The sequence below is a fragment of the Cupressus sempervirens genome, chromosome 1 (assembly GCF_028749045.1).
Source record: "Cupressus sempervirens isolate cs-2001-9-10 chromosome 1, ASM2874904v1, whole genome shotgun sequence".
In the NCBI taxonomy this organism is placed as follows: Eukaryota; Viridiplantae; Streptophyta; class Pinopsida; order Cupressales; family Cupressaceae; genus Cupressus; species Cupressus sempervirens.
The window spans coordinates 428,089,518-428,107,629 of record NC_143118.1 but is presented as its reverse complement, the minus strand read 5'-3'; positions in this window follow the sequence as shown (position 1 = coordinate 428,107,629).

The window sequence follows — 18,112 nt, the reverse complement described above, 5'->3', positions numbered from 1 at the left end:
TAGATATGGGTTATCCTCTATTAAGCACAGAATTAAGTGCGATGATGTGAGGATAAGCCTACAATGGTGTAGCACACAAATTAGTGGTGTAGACAACATGTGCTAAATGAGGAGTGCAGATAACTATGTTGTCAACATGACAACTTAGTGAATGAAGCAAACTCCTGTGTTGTAGAGACCATGTGCATAATCAGAGTTGCATAACTCATGAGAGTACACAAACTCCTAAGTGTCTCACCTAACTAAATAATAAAATAATGCAAAATAATTAAATAATGCATTAACCTAAGTAAACTTAAGTAAGTGTAATAAGTAAATACTTATTTACACCAAAACCCCCCCTGAAGTGCAACTTAGGGGAATGCCCTTAAGCTTACAAAATTTAGAATGCAGTGCAAGATGGGTCTCAGCTACTAGGCCATGTTAGGTACCCATGTACATAATGATATGCAATCTCTCATAAAGTGGAGAAAGAGGAAAAAGCTCATGGGAAAAATCCTCCCCCAAAAAGAGAGATAAATAGGGATGCATGGATGGATGGAGTAATCAAGACCCCCCCATTACGAAATACATCCAGTATTACATAAGAGAATGAGGAGAAGAGGAAGAGAGACAGGATAGGCTCCCCCCTTGCCAAAAGAAGAATTTCGAATAGTGATTGCTCTGATGAAGAAGCTGATCCAAGACTACAAAATTGTGTTCCTCCCCTTAGGAAGAAACAATTCCAAGGGTACAAATGAGACACTTTCGCTATGCATGGAAAGAATCCGATGGATAAGTGATGTCTCTAAAACCTACTCAACTAGCTGAAGAACTTGTCTCAAAGAACTGTCTATATCTGCAACTGATGAAGAACCCTGCTACAACTGCTGATCATACATATCCATAATCACTTCAACCTGTGATGATCGATCATGTAGAGAATGAACAAGAGAGTCAGATGGAGCCCTCATGACAACTAAAGAATGAGCTTCTGCATCAAGAAGAAGATGAAGATCATCAATACTGTCCCCCAAATCTATCATTGAACCTATATCTGGAAGACTGGATGTACCCTACTATGCTGGACCTATCACTATGGCAATGTATGCATGTGGACTAAACTGATGTAGTGACCTCTCACTACAACTGTCGATAGAACCCCACGTGTTTGAGTCTGTTGAAGCACTATCATTGGTGTCACTATCAATTTCCACACTGTATAATGTACGAAGAGGATGAGAGGACAAGCTTGGTGAACTTTCCTCAAAGTATACATCCTTCTGCACAAAAATTTGATGTGTCTCAGGATCTAGAAGCCTGTATGCCACACTATCTTCATAACCAATGAAATTACAAGGCTGAGGTGACTATGCCTTACATCCCCTGGAAGATCTATTTGCCCATGCAGGACAACCAAATACTCTAAAGTGTGTCACAGTAGGTTTTCTACCACACCATGCCATAAGGATGGAAAAGGAGAACAATTAAGTATGTGAGTGGCACTAGAGATTGCTTTGACTTCTAATGATGGATCTAGAGACTTGGCATGTATCATGCAACTTGCCATAGACTTAAGAGTTTGGATCCTCAAGGCTAATATATCTGTCTTATGCAGATTGAATGTTGGCAGAGTATGAAGATCAATGCCCTCGAGTCTGCAAAAGTCCTTTAGTCTTCTGTTCACATACATGCTTCCATTGTCCATTAAGAGTACTTTGATGGCTTTCTTGGATTTCTGCTCTACATGAGTCTTGAAGTCTAGAAACTAGTCCAACAATTCATTCTTATTATGAAGAAAGTAGACCCAAGTGAACCTTGAAAAGTCATCAACAAAGGTGAGTATGTAGTGACCCTGGCTGAATGCAAAAGAACCTACTAATACCATGTGAACCATTTGTAGAACACCTGGTGCTCTTGAAGACTTCCCACTCTATAACTTCCCCTCTAGATGCATATCCACTAAATATGTTGAACATTCACCCTTAGAAAAGTCAAATTGAGGTAGACCTTTGACCATTTTGTATGTGCAAAGTTGCTAAAGATAGCGGAAGTCAAGATGACCATACCGCTCATGCCATAATTGCATGTTTAAATTTGATTGAGTTAACAAGGTCTTTGAAGGAGACTTGGGTACAAAATGAGAGAAAGAGTACAACCTCTTGTTATGATTCACTTTCCCTACTGCAACCAAGGAATCATCTTTAAGACTATGCACTTTTACTAAGTTTAGAAGGAACTCAACTCTATGTCCATCTCCGAGGTGAGTGATTTGGTAGATTGATAGGAGATTTGAACTTAGATTTGGAACATAGATAACATTTTGAAACTCTCCATTTTCCATCTCCACATTTCCTTTCCCTTCAACTTCCATTTTTATATCATTCCCCATGAAGATGTGCAGTACCTTTGACTGCTTCATTGAAGATAAATCCTCCTTTGAAGAACCCATGTGATATGAGGCACCTAAGTCAAATATCCATTCCTTTGAAGAGTTTTAATTTGCCATGAGTGCTTGCCCTTTTCCCTTTGAATATGAAGAAGACCCTTTCTCCCTGTAAGCATTAGGCAATGGAACATTATGTTTCTTTATGATGTTGGTAAATTCATCAATCTTTTTGAGATAACACTCATGCTCTTCATGACCTATTTTCTTGGAATAAGTGCACTTCTTCTTCTCATTATTATTGTCCCCTTTCAAGTTGGAATTCGAGGACTTGCCTTGTTGATTGGATTGTGGTGTTGTATTTCTTGCATGCTCTGATTTGTCCTTCTTTCATTTCTTCTTACCCTTTCCTTTATTTGAAGATTGTCCAGCTGAATGTTGAGAACCCTCATTGGCTAGAATCCCCATTGATTTCAACTTCTTTTCTTCATCATCCAATAGTTTAGCATATTCATCAAAAGTGACTTTCTTGTAGGCAGACCCAAAGGTAGTCATTGAGGTGTTAAAAGAAGATACAAATGTGGAATATTCCGATGGCAGCTTGTTATGAATGAGATAGATGAATTTGTCATCTTTGATAGAACTCCCACAATCAGTAAGCTTTGTCCTTAATTCATTCACCTTGATGATAAAATCTTGTATGGAGTCATATGACTTAGGATCTAAGGAGACTAGCTCATCTTCAATTTTGAAAACATCCTCTTCAGACACTTTACCACATAGGATTTCGAGGGTATCCCAAGCTTCCTTAGATGTAGAACACTTCTTGATTTGATACATGATCTTATCATCAACCCCCAAACATATATCACCTAGGGCTTTGCTATCCATTTCTACCCAAGCTAAAATTTCACTTGCTGATACATTATCACCTGCTAGTTTAGGAAGAGTATCGTCTACATATTGTGAAACTCCATTATGCATTAAGTGATACCACATTTTGATTGACCATGTAGCATAGTTATGAGGAGTTAGTTTAGGAAACTTAAAGTTTCTCATAATGCAAAAATGAAAGAAAAGAAAAGTGTAGAAAAGTGAGAACACAACACCAAGAACACACCCCCTTTTCACTAAATCAAGAAACCCCCCCAAAATAGATGCTTTGGGAACTTTATCAGTAGTGTGATTACAATGGGTCACTTACCAATTTTGGCCTTCATGAACTTCTGATTTTGCTTGTTAACCTCTTGATAGATTACACATCTGGAACTTTAGAATGTGCTACAATTCTGAAGCATTACAAAGAAAAGAAAGACCCTATTGTTGAAAGTGACACTTTTTTCCACACAACCCTATAGTTTGATAGTAGATCTGGAAAGTAGACAAAAAATAACGTACTTTCAAAAAAAATAGAACCTATTTTTGACTCTAGATGTGCTCATACAGAGCGTTTGAAGTTGAAAAATGTAGGATTATGCAGGTATAGTCACCAAAAAATGCAATTTTTGAACAATCCTTGCACCAAAACTAGAAAAGAGCTACACCATTAAAATTTTTAGGAAATTATACCTAATTTCAGAAAAAATTGCACTTGATTTGGAGTCTGGATGTTTGAGTTATGGCCTCCCAATGTTAGATTGCAAAAAGTAAAATCAATTTGGAGAGGGGTTGCATCAGTGAATGACAGGGTTAAATTTGATGGTCATACAACCATCACAACCATTATATTTTGCCCTGGAATGAAGGTCATATGGTCATCAAATTTAGGATCGTATATTAATGACATCAGCACACCTCCAAGCCTCAGATGACATCAACATGATGTCAGCATGGTACAGAGTTGTACGATGGAGGACATGGCAAAAAATCCATATTGTAAAGACTATTGTGTGTATGGTGATTCAATGCTCATGATGCACCACGTGTCAGTGACGGGGCAGGTGACTCATTGCTATCGTGGCAATGTAGAGTCACTACCTGACATGTCCCTTGTTGCAGATTGGACCACCAAAAATACAATGTGACCACCAAAAATATTCAAGTTATTGGTAGTGGTAGACTCGCAATTGAAAAAGTACTATTTTCCACGTGGAGATGATAGAGGGTGACACTTGTCGCAGGCGTTGTTGGTCCTTGTGTCCCGGTGATTGGAAAGGTCGCTGAAATTTATAAAATGTGAGCCGAAAAGAGTTTAGTGACGCCAACGGATATTGGATAAATCCCACATTGATGGGACTGAGGGTCTATGAACTCTTTGTAAGTGTTGACCTGCGAGCAACATGTAACAAAGGAGCCCATTAGAGATGAGGCTTGAGCGCTGTAGCCAGGAAGTATGGTTGCCCATTCTACTTTCTGCTAGATTATGTGCTTTGCTGTTGGGTATGGTATGACCTGATTTAATGGATATTTAACAATGAGCCCACCAATTAAAATAAACCCTACAAAATTAATAAAATCTGAAATTGCACAAATAATTACAGAGTCGAGCTGGAGTGTCACTACCCGATTTAGCCAAAAAAAATTTCTCTGCATCAACAGAGAAATTAATTTTGAAAATATAGAGCATTGAAATAATTTAGATATGAAAAATAACTAATCAGATCAATAAAATGATCATACCTGAACTACAAATTGGGGCCTCCAGGTTCTGATTTGCAAATTTTTTTTGCCTCACAATCAACTTTCACCCAATATAGCCAAATTTATAGTCAATCTTCGCTGAATCGACACTCTGACGTATTGGTGAGGTCAGATCTAGCTCTAGACACTCTTAATTTTTGCGGATCCTTCAAATTTAGGTTGAGGTGCTAAAGAATGAATAGTCTCGAATGGCTATGTGTAGAGAATCTCCCCTAGAGCTTTGATACCATGTAAGAATTTGACTTAGGCCAGAATTCACCCAAGAACTAAAGAACTCAACACAAGCACACAGTAGACCAAAATAGAGAGAGTATGATTAGAATGATGATATTCATTCACTATGACAGCTTGAGAGTACACTAGGAGTGCTTGTATATAAAGGTCTCAGGAGAGCTTCTAGAATGCATAGAAGTTAGCATCATGATAAGTCATACAACTAGGCACATGTCCACTAGATATGGGTTATCCTCTATTAAGCACAGAATTAAGTGCGATGATGTGAGGATAAGCCTACAATGGTGTAGCACACAAATTAGTGGTGTAGACAACATGTGCTAAATGAGGAGTGCGAATAACTGTGTTGTCAACATGACAACTTAGTGAATGAAGCAAACTCCTGTGTTGTAGACACCATGTGCATAATTAGAGTTGCGTAACTCATGAGAGTACACAAACTCCTAAGTGTCTCGCCTAACTAAATAATAAAATAATGCAAAATAATTAAATAATGCATTAACCTAAGTAAACTTAAGTAAGTGTAATAAGTAAATACTTATTTACACCAACAATAACTATATGAGGTTATGGGAGATACTTCTGAGTATCAAGTATATGTAGTTAACATTGGAAGAAGAAATGATAAGTCTAGAAGGAGTTATGTAAATTTTGATGATGTCTATTCTAAGATAGATTTTACAGAGGCATGTTTTGGTAAACTCGTTATATCTCTTAGCTGAGTTGATATCTTGAGAATCGAGGTTGAGGATATGAAGAAGACATGTTGGTGATGATGTGGCTAAGCTTGCTCATCATAATATTGTGTGTATGGAGAGTTATTCAAGTTGCAAGGTAAAAGATTAATGTTATTTCTAAGTGTAACGTGTTCTTAATGTGGTCCTATAATAATTAATTAAGAAGGTCTAATAACTGACTTAGGGAATTATTTTGAGGACTCACTATAAAGAAATACATTTTCCTTTATCATGGTAATACAATGATATGTTTTTATGATTGATTATAAGCAGCAAAGAGTGTGGAATGCGAAGTTGAATAGAGCAGTGTAGAAGTGAAAGAAACTTCATTGCCAAGGATTTGTTGAGTGGTTTGAGGTTTGATATTTGGATACGAGGTTTTTGACCTGGTCTACAAGGTTTGACAGTGATTGGTTTGGTTGATAGAACAAAAGAAATACGAAGACAACAATAAATTACCTATTTGAGTAGTGAGCTCTTCTTGTAATTGAAATTGCATGTTTGGGTAGTGGGCTCATCTTGCATACATTGTACCACAACTCCTAATAGGGTTGGAATCTCCTAAAAAGGATTCAAAGTCTTCTAATAGGGACTCTATATACTAAATGTTGTAATAGACTTATAACAGGGTCCATCCTCTAATAAAGAATATCTATATTAGTACATCATCTTGTGGGCATCATTCCCACTGGGGTTTTCCCTCTGATCAAGGGTTTCTCTAGTTAAGATATCTAGTGTAATTGTCTATGTGTATTTTATTATGGTTGTTGTTCACTTTGGTTGAATGGTTAAGTTTGTTTAAAGACAATAAATATTTTAATTGTTGGATAACTGATTCACCCCTCACCTCTCAGTTACTCCTCTTATATTTCCAACACTCTGGACATATGGATTTGTGTTAGAGTAATAAAGTATTTTCTTATTAATTAAATCATATTGATTTAATGATTAAGTCACTTATTATCTCTAGTTTACTCAAGCTAAACTTTGGACATATAATAGTTAATTCTTTTATTAATTATTATCGTGCAACCTAGGTTTTACCTTTTAGGGTTTTGATCTCCTTTTATAAGGATTGATGTCATGTAATTTAATTATTTCATTCACTTTGATTATAGAAATTTCTCTTTTTGCTCATCAAGAATGCCTCATCTATGGGTCTGGGAATTCCAGCCTCTATAGCTTATGCTTCTCTCTTTTTGTGATAGGTGTTTTCATGAAGGTGATTCTTGGGAGCTGTAGGGTTGATCTTTCATCAACTTCAACATAGTATCAGAGCGGGAGCTGCTGCAACTTGTTTAGGTGTATTGAAGAAATTGGGAACAAGGGTTTGTTGGATCAATTTTGGTATTTTTCAGTATTCTTTTATGGAAATAGGGGGGTCTTTGAAATTTGGATCACTTTGAGAAAAAACAGACCTCATTGTTGTGCTCACAGCATCCAAAAATCTCCAAATCCATATAAGGCACGTCAGATTTGAACATTGTAGCCTGAAGAGAGAATTTTTTTTCCCAATAGGGTTGTATGGCTTTTTGCACACATCCCAAGATGATATTTTGCAAAATATCAGAAAAATAAAAAAGGGGGCTTTTAAAAAAAGCAACTTTAATAAAGTTTTTTCAATGCAAAAACCTTTGTTTCAAAATCATGAGTACCGTCCATAGGTACACATACATAGATGATGAGATCAACATGTTGGCAAGGTACTAACGCAGGTCTACATATGCAAGGGTGGTGTCATCAAATTATGAGTTGAAATTAGACGTCCATGCACTTGTCACCAAGTTTCTTCTTTGGTTAAAATGACAATGATTGGTTTTTTGGTTGTATTTTGAGCATACGGTGTCATTTTTTGGAAAATGAAATATTGTTGGAAAGCTGATTTGAAGATGCATGCATTAATGGAGGATATTTTGGTTTTTGGTGTTGTTTGATTACCTATTTTTTCCAGTGAAGTTAGATGATTCTTCTTGCATTCTAGAGGGCATAACTTGCTCAATTTTGCTCCATTTTTCAATTAGGAAGAAGCATAAAAAAGGTCTCTTCAAGAAAATTCTAGATATCTAAACCTTTTAAACATAATTTCTCAAAGGTACACATAATACTCATTTGAATCCTTTTTTTCACTCTCTTTCTAGCTGTTGGGGTTCAATATTTTGCATTGTGGGGGGTGTTTTATATTGTTGTTTGTCATTTACTTCAATAAACCAGAACTATTTAGAAATAAACCCTTCTAAAAAATATGGATGAGACCTCTTCTTGTCTAGAACTTTTGACCCCTCATAACTATCACACATGGAAATCCCTGATGACACAACTTCTCTAGTCAAAAGGGTTGTTGTCTTGTTTAGACACAATGCAACTAGTTTTACAGAGGCCTTTCAAGGTCATGCAACACAAAAAAAAGATGGATGAGGTAATGGGATTGATTTATTTATAGGTATTCAATAGTCTATAGTTTCATCTTGATGGGTGCAATACCCCTTTAGCTATGTGGCACAAGCTTAATGACTTGTTTGGTATAGTGAATGATTTCAGGGCACTTCAAGTTGAGGCAAAGCTTACCTCTCTTGTACCAGATTATTTTCCTTCAATTAAGGACTTCTCAATGAAATTCAAACAACAAAGATCTTTATTGTAGGGTTGTGGGAAGATCAAGACTAACACTGAGTGCATTTACCTGTGGAAACTTTCAAGTTTTTGCTTCTACCTTCTATTCCACCATGGATTGTTTGGGTACTAGATTTACCATGTCATCCTTTGAGGTTTTTTGTGATCATTTGGCTCAAGAGAAAGATAATTTCTCTCAGTTGGATTCTCTCATAGGCTCAAACATCTTGTAGAAAGAAGTAGAAGAAACAAAAGTCACATTGTACAGAGTCTCAGATTGATTCTATCCCTCATCTCTCATCTGGCCTACCTCCTCCTAAGGGGGATAAATCAAAGCTAGTAGACCAAAGTGTGCTTATTATAATAAGCTCAATCATGATGAGTCACATTGCTATGAGAAGAAGTTATATGGTTATGCCAAACATGTTTCAAATTTGGCAACTCTTCTTCAGGAGATAAACATTAATATTCCTTATGCTTCTCATAGATCTTCTTCTTCATCACCATTTCAGTGAAATTGTAAAAACATAGAAAAGGGTCATGCATTATTTGCAACTACTACTCCACATTCTTCTAGATGGTTACTAGATTCAGCTGCTTCACACTATATGACATCTTCTCATGATTTGTTCATTTCTTTTGAGGCTTCTCCTACTCCACACATTTTGATGGGAAACAAACTGTTATGACTATATGTGGGAAAGGTTCTATTGACATTGATGATGGTACATTTCATGATGTACCATGTGCTCCATCTTTTTCCTCTAACCTTCTCTCTATTTATCTGATTACACATAGTGGGATAGGGAAGACAATTGAGTTCGCACAAGATTCAGTGCACATCAGAGATAGTGAGACAAGAAATATTGTTGCTATAGGGACTATTGATCATTCTTCATGCTTGCACTCCTCTCATTTTGGCCCACCATCTTCACTATTAGAGATTCAATCTCCTTCATAAGAGACTACTAAGGTGAAGTCAGGCCACTTGAACTTATGTGTTATTCCTGAGACTAGTGTTGTGAATTCTACACCTCTACCTCCTATTTAGATTTCATCTATTGCACATGATTACTCTTCAACATTGCAGCTCCATTCATCGAGCTGCCTAGTTTAGTCATTGAGGATATATTAGAGGACATCCATCTCCTCTCAAATGATAGATCCACTACACCTATTATCCCACCTCCACTACAGATTTCATTTTAGGATTCTCACGCATTCTCTTTTGAGCATCAGGTAGGACTTCCAGCTTCACCTTAAATTCTAGGGTTTCACCTTCCTTGTCCATTGCCTTTGTTCTTACATATTGGAGCCACATTGGTATGATCATCGACACATCAGTTCTACCATTTTGGGGGAGCTATGGAGTCTCAAGCCTCTATCATGGGGGGTCGCATTGTACTAATGGTTTTTGAGAGAGTCTCTTAAGACACATCATTTGTACTTTCTTTCTATTTCCTTTTGGAGTAGAGTTTTTTCCCACTAGGTTTTCTCTATTTCTCCCTTTCATAGAGATTTGGTTGTGATTGGGTACCTCATCAGGGCTTGTTTCTGTGACCCAATTTTGCATTCAACATTGTAATTTCCTTTATTTCTTTTACTTACCTCTTAAGTTTCACGTTTATGCATTTCCCTTAAATAATTGAATATAATTGTTAAATGAGTTTTTTCCTTTTAGGTCATTCTGATCTCCTTTATAAGGATTGACTATTTGTACTTTTTATTCATTCTTTATTTTCTGATAAATATAAAATCATTCATATTTTTTGAGCCAAACCCTTGCCTTCTCTTTGTCTTTTCTTCTTTATGGCAGGTTCTTGCATGCAAGTGTTCTGTGGGTTCTATGGATTTGTATTGCTAAAGTCCTTATTAGAGTAATAAAATATTTTCTTATTAATTAAATCATATTTATTTAATTATTAAGTCACTTATTATCTCTAGTTTACTTAAGCTAAACTTTGGGCATATAATAATTAATTCTTTTATTAATTATTATCACACAACCTAGGTTTTACCTTTTAGGGTTTTAATCTCCTTTTATAAGGATTGATCTCTTGTAATTTAATTATTTCATCCACTTTTGATTATAACAATTTCTCTTTTTTCTCATCAAGAATGTCTAATCTATGGATCGGGGAATTCTAGCCTCCATACCTTTTGCTTCTCTCTTTCTGTGACAGGTGTTTGTATGTAGGTGATTCTTGGGAGCTATGGGGTTGATCTTTCATCAAATTCAACAATTTGTATAAGGCTCACACAAAATACTTCTGACTATATTTATTTATTACTTTTATTCATTAAACTTTATAGGCTGGTAAAGAACCCCGCTCTGATACCATGTTAAAAATGAAAGATCTATGCAAATGTAATAGATCTCTAAAGTAATAATCAATATATAATGGATATGAATTAATTCAATATTGAAAACTATTTTCCAGGTCTGAATATAATTCGATCACTAATTAGAAGTCCCAATCTAAAGAGATAGAATCATTTATAAATTTCAATGATCTATTTGTCATGATTGGCCATCTTATTTATTAAAATCAAGAGGCACATAAGGGGCAGTTGTGATTGTTCAACTAAATGTCTCTTTGAAGAGACATAAAGACATAAACTTAATCAGCTAACAAACCCAAAGGTTATCAAGTATGATTAGTCACCAAACAAATTATCAAATGAACCTATGGTTATCAGACATGACTATTTGTTAAGCCAATTTCAACATTAAAGCTTCTGATATGAATATAGAAGACCATAACTTGACTCAATATGATTGTCATTCAATCAATCTTTATCAGCTGATCCAAGAGATAGATATAATTTGATTGCATAAACTTTCATACTTAGTTTGATAATGATAATAATAGTTCAATACAAGGATGATCTCGACAAGATAATTTTAATGTTTATGCATGTGTATGTATTCATGTATATCAATTCACATGGTGAAATGGTATACACACACACACATATGCATACAGTTGTCATGCTAACCATAAATCCTTGAATTCTGTTTGACAATATCATACCTTAGTAGGAAAAGGCTAACAAAAGTAAAATTGTTTAACTTCAATGACATTAAAGTGGCATTATTGTGTATAATTTTAAAATATAGTAAATCGAAGAAGTGTGTAGAAATTGGTGAAGTTTAGGATTATTATTTTTAATAATTATTTGAAATTAGAATTGATATCTATCTCTAATTTTTAGTGATTATTTTTAGCATTAGAAAAATACTAAAAATCATGGGTCTAGTTTCCACCAAAAAACTGTGTAAATAATTTTTCTCCACTTTGATATCAAAAGTCTGCTATAGATGACATCTATGGCTAGTAAAATAAAAAATAAAAAATGGTTTTTGACCTATAGTTTCTCTTTAATAATAATTCCAATTCTAACTCTCTGAAATTGATAGTTTTCATCTCCCACCATATTTCTCATAACAAATGTATTTCAACCAAAACAAAATTTATACATTTTGGAAGAGGACTCTCTCGTCTAGCACACTATATATTTTTCAATTTTTTTGATATGATTTACTATTTTTTTCTTTTTCAAAATCAAAATCTTCTCATCTGTTAACATGTATACTTGTAATATTTTTCAATTATAATATATTATGACTGATTAAGACACTATAAATTCTATAGGAGCATATTCTTGAATGTGAGATCTATAAAGTGGTGCTTTTTATATTATCAAAAAAAATCATTAAAAAGAATAAGAGTTAATCAAACATCACTTTTCTAAAATAGTTTTATTTCTTTAGTAATTAGACACAAATTAGTATAAAATATGTATTTAATAGATATTCCAATTGGAAAAGTTGGACCACTTATACAACTTAGCTAAAATAAATCCAATTGGATCATATGTCTCACCAAAATTGTTTTTAAGCTAGAAACATTCAAATTCAATCATTTTGATAAGTCAGCCTAAAAGATGATGCAACTTTGTAGCTTCAACCTCAATTTTCTTTATGGGATGAGAAACCTTCTTTAAATATAGTATATCCTTATTTGCATTTTATTCCATCTTCCTGGTGCCAACTTGGGTCCTTTTTCTAGACCTAGTAGAAGCCTCTCTTGGACTATGTTCCTTGTCATCATCTACGTGGATAATAGCCTTCTTTGTGTGAGAGTTATCCAACTTGGCAATGAGGATCCATAGACTCTATATATCTATAAGATCACAAGAGGAAAGAGCAATATCAAAGACAAGCACTAATGAATTGAAGGTCTTTGTACAATATTTCATTAATGGCCAAAAGGGGTGAGACTTACATGCTTTAATATGATATAAATAATTTGAACCAGTGTATAAAATAAACTTTTAGTATTCTATGAAAAATTCTCTTCACTTAAACACTTATTCATTTATTGGGGCAACCATGTTACTTGAAGAAAGTGTTTTGACTTATTTTATGCGAGGGTTCTGGGTATCGATGATGCATCAAATAAGACATAAAAATTATGTAACTAATTTTATGGGGCAATTTTTGATATGATTTCTATTGTAGATGGAATTTGTTCCTTTTCTCTTTCATTATATATTCGATATCATAAACAAACAATATTTCATCAAAGTTCATTTCCCCCTTAAATTCCTTAGTGAAAACTACAATGTTATTTGAGTCAAATATATATATATATATATATATATATATATATATATATATATATATATATATATATATATATATATATATATATATATATATGAAAGAGAAAAGAGTTGGCAGAAACTAAAATGTTAGTATGAGGCAGCATAGGGGCTATAATTATATAATTATATATAATTATATTATTTGTCACTTTAAGGGTTTTTGGCCTACTCTCTTGGAGCTCCATGCATGGATTTCGAAGCATTAGGATCCATATATTACGACTACTGTTGAGATCTTCCCTTTGGTCAAATGTTTCTTCATTGTTACTTTCGTCAATTCTAAGGATAGGAAAACCATTCTCTGTGATTAGGTCTTTTCTTGGGAGAATCACTTTCCTTTAATGGTTAAACCTTGGCATCCAGATTTTAACCCTCATACTGAGCCTTTCAAAATCCCAACTTGGGTGAGGTTTCCTAATATTCCTCTTCATTTTTGGGTGAATTCTATTTTTTTGGAAATTGGCAAGGCTTTAGGGGGTTTCCTAATGGTTGACTCCCAATCTTTTGAGAATTTCCATTCTACTTATGCTAGGATTCTAGTGGATATTGATTATTCAAAGGGTCTCCTAGCTTAGATTAGTTTAAGTTATTCAAAAGGTTCTTGGACTCAGTCGCTTGATTATGAGGGCCTTCCTTTTAGGTGTAAAAATTGTTTCAATATTGGACATATGGTTGCTAAGTGTGACATTGGAAATTCTAGAAATAAACAACCCTCCTCTTGGTGGAAGGGTGCATTGGAGCAACATTATTCAGTAGTCAAAAGTTCTGCTCTGGGGGATGAGGTTTCTGGATCTGTAGAAGTCAAAAGATCTGCTCCGATGGATGAGTTTTTTGGATCTGCAGAGTTGGGGGCTCCATCATCTATATTGGAAGTTATTCCTTTTGGTCCTTCTGAGATGGTGAATGCTTCTGATTCCAAGATGGATGCTTGAGTTTCTTATGGGGTTGGTCCTTTGTCTGCTCCTAGTCTTGGATCCTTTCAGAAGGAGGTTGAGACTATTGTTTCTGGTCAAGGTGTTAAATCTGGTGTTCTTGGTGTAGACTCTGGTCAAGGTAAATCTAGTTGTTTTGGTGTTGAGACCGCTAATTCTGGACAAGGTAAGATACCTTGTGCTATGATTGTTGGATTTGGTCATTGTTTATCTGCTAGATTTGGTAATGTTTCTTCTTTTGGTTCTATTGCTACTATTGGAATTGGTAATTAGATTATTGGTATTAGTTCCAGTCTAATGGAAGAAGTGATGACAGATGGTCGTTGTCAAAAGTCGGATGAGTTTCCCTCTATTTTAGATTCTCAAATTTGGCAGTCTAAGGCTGTGATGGTTGGGGAGGGGTGGACACCTATGACTAGGAAAGGATCTAAAAAGGCCCTTCCTCAATTTGATATGAATTTATGCTCCCACAAAAAGGAAGTGAAAAAGAATTCTTAGTCCCCTTGTTGGTTGGCTGGTTAAGAGTTCCTATTGGTTTCTTTTCTAGATTGTTTGTTGATGTTGCTAGACATATAATGTTTTTCTATTGTAGCATGCTTCTGGTTTTTAGATCTTACTTGGGGTATTTGGTCCCTGTATAACCTTTGTTTGGATCCCTTTGGGATGTTTGGGCTTTCTTTGAATATTTTTTGGGTCTATGATGTAAACGGGTTTCAGGTCCCCTCAAAACCTATTTTTACCTTAATCTAAAACATAGGGGCTATAAGGAATGAAAAGCATCAAGGCATTCTTGACATTTTGAAACTTGATGTGGTTATACATATTAATGCCTTACTAGGAGATGTGCATTAACCAATAAGAGAAGTGAAAATAAAATAAAATAAACAGTAAACAAGAATCAGAACATAAGAACTCTACGACTTATCTTTCACACTTCTCCCCTCCTAGAAATAGAGAACCGGAGTTATGTGGATTGTCGTTGCAAATTCTTTGTTAATTCATGTATGTGAGTTGCCTCTCATTGTCTCTCCATGCCTTCCTCCCATGAAGTTGAGAAAGTAGTCACGTAAGTCATTAAAGCCTAATTCATGTCATCATTTCTAAATTGTGAAATGGCTTCTTATCGAGAAAGAGTTAGATAGGTATTACAGGTTGATTGGGCACCAAATGATAGTCTCCTTATTTTTGTTTTCATTATAAGAAAATGAAGATAATACGCAATAAGATATAGTCACCTCCATTTTATCTCTGATGAACATAAGGAAAACTGATGCTATACAATAAAAGATAACAATTTTCTATAATTGAGTAAACCCTCAAGTTAGATAACATACATGCTCTAAAGCAATGTCCCATTACAACAAAATAAAGCGATTAAGAGCATCTTCCCTTTCCATCATAACAAGATCAGATCTTATGCCATCTATCATTCATATCTATGTTCGATTTTTTCAATTTTAATCAAGGGTACATTTGAACATAGCCACATCCTTATCAAAGCACCATACCTGTTCATCAGGACAATCTCTAATGTCGTTGCATAAAGAATCTGTGTAGCAGAGGTCATCAAGACAGTGATCATGCTCCAAGGCCCGACCACATTCATTGTTCTCAATATCGCATGGGTCAAGTCCAGCTTCTGCCATATAACCTGCCATGCCCACTAAACAAGTTATTATTGACGCAACGCGAAACAATTTCATCCCCTTTTCCTTTGTCATTTCTTTTATGTTATGTAGAAAACTGCTGCGAACAAATCCTAATTCAATCCCACAATTTATAGAGTGGAGTGTATTATTCACCCCTTCTCCTCCTCGGGAGATTAAATCAAGAATTTCTTAATGATTATAACGAGCCACCCTCGGATAAATCAACAGATGCATACATGGTTATCTAAATATAGATTTTCAAAAAAGAAGCGAATCCTTTGAATCCTTGTCTACATGCTCAACGAAATTCACCAATGCTAAAGAAATTTCCTCCTCCTACTTCACAGATTTGATGGAGAAATTTTGAAATTCCTCTCATGCCCTCGACGGTTACGTGGATTTGGCCGGCATGGGGAGCCTACTTTGGTAATATAGGGAAGACAATGGGACTGGTTAATCTATAAGACAAAATGTACTAAAGACAAAAAAAAGTCAAAACATTTTTTATTCAGATTACGAAAAATACAATGGATTTTTTTTCAAACTTTTTATTGTTTTTTATCACAAAATATGAAGATTGTGAAGATCAAATGCTGAAATTTTCAAAGAATTCACCGTGTTTTTGATTTTTTGAAATTTGGTCAACAATGCATTTTGTAGAGAGGATTCATCGGAAGACAATAGAGTAGCTGCCTGCATTTAATAATCGTTATATTTATAGTTATAGATCCCTTCCAATTATGGCTTATATAAAGTTTTCAAAAAAGATAACACATGTACTAATAGACAATCACACATGTACTAATAGTTAATCATTTTTAAAGCTTTCTTGATCTATTTGTGCAAAAAAGTACTATTTTTTTGGTGAGCAACTATTGGGGGGTGAACATAACAAGATTCTTGCTAACATTTTAAAATGACACTTTTAGACCACCTCACACTCTATGAATTCTATAGAGAGTTCCGTAAATGTGGACAAGCTGAAAGATTAGCTTTAAGCTCTTTAGTCACTTACAAAGGTTCACTATAACAATTGACAAATTTTGACGTATGGATTAGATGTTCTAGGTGCCTAAAGTTAGCATGGGCTTGTCTCTCCTAGTAAGATTATGTAAATATAGATTACAATTTAATAAGGTGATCCCCCAACATGCACAAAAGCTAAGATTTCATTATCTTATCTTCACGAATGGTCATCGTTTGTCCTCTTATTTGAGGATTGACATACACTTCATGGGTTTTGTTGTCACTCAAATAAATATAATACTAAGACAAACATTTAAGGAAGAGAAAACATATTTTATAAGATAGTCATTATTTTAATTTAAAAAATAATAATATTGTACATGTTTTTCAATTAAACTAAATAAAAGTGTCAATCACAAATGTTAAGATTTAATATATTTTAGAAGTTTGGTTTAAGAATTTAGAGAGTTGGGGTACTCATATACATACAGATGAAAACATTTGTTTTAACATATCGTCTGCCTGTCTTTTTTTTCCATATAGTCTTGCTTTTTCTTTCAAATTTAGGGCATGCTATTGATGAACCAAAGAAAAATAGGTTTCAAATTATTCATTTAGTGTATCAACTCATTAAGTTTTATCCTAATACTTAGTTCAGAGAATAATTGATGTAGGAGCATCCAGGGTTGCCTTGTAATCCTACTCATTTTGTTTATCTTGTTGAGTTCCAGTTACTGTCAAGTTGTCCAGTGCTGGAAGAGTGTTCCTTCATGTGACGAATACACCTAATGTTTGCTGATGCTCGGTTCCTTCTTTAGCTGAGTTTTTCTATGATTGGTTCCTAGTATGAGCCAACTTATGTAATTAATTTGGATCATGAATTTAATGCAAGGATCTTGTCTTGGGATGTGTGTAGACCATTTTAAGGTTGACCTTCTATTATGCAAATATATAGAATCTTCTATAAGCCATTTTGGCAAGAATAAAGAGGGATATTTAGGTTTAGGTTAAGTATCACTTAGAGAGTTTGGATGGGAGAGCAAAGTAGAAGAGATGGAAGTCCAAATTAAGGATATGTAAAAGTTCTATGTCTGGGATTTCATAAATCTTGTTGGCCATAACCTAGAAGGCCTCAAAGATGAGCATGTATGTTGATAATTTGATGAATTAATAAGGCAATTGTTGTTCTCCCTCTCCTTAGTGTTGTTCTCTCTATTGTTTGCTTCTGTTGTGTTTACTCAAAAAGGTGATTAGATAGTTAGGCATTCCTCTGGCCCTAGTTATTCAATTATCTCCTTGCATTAGGTG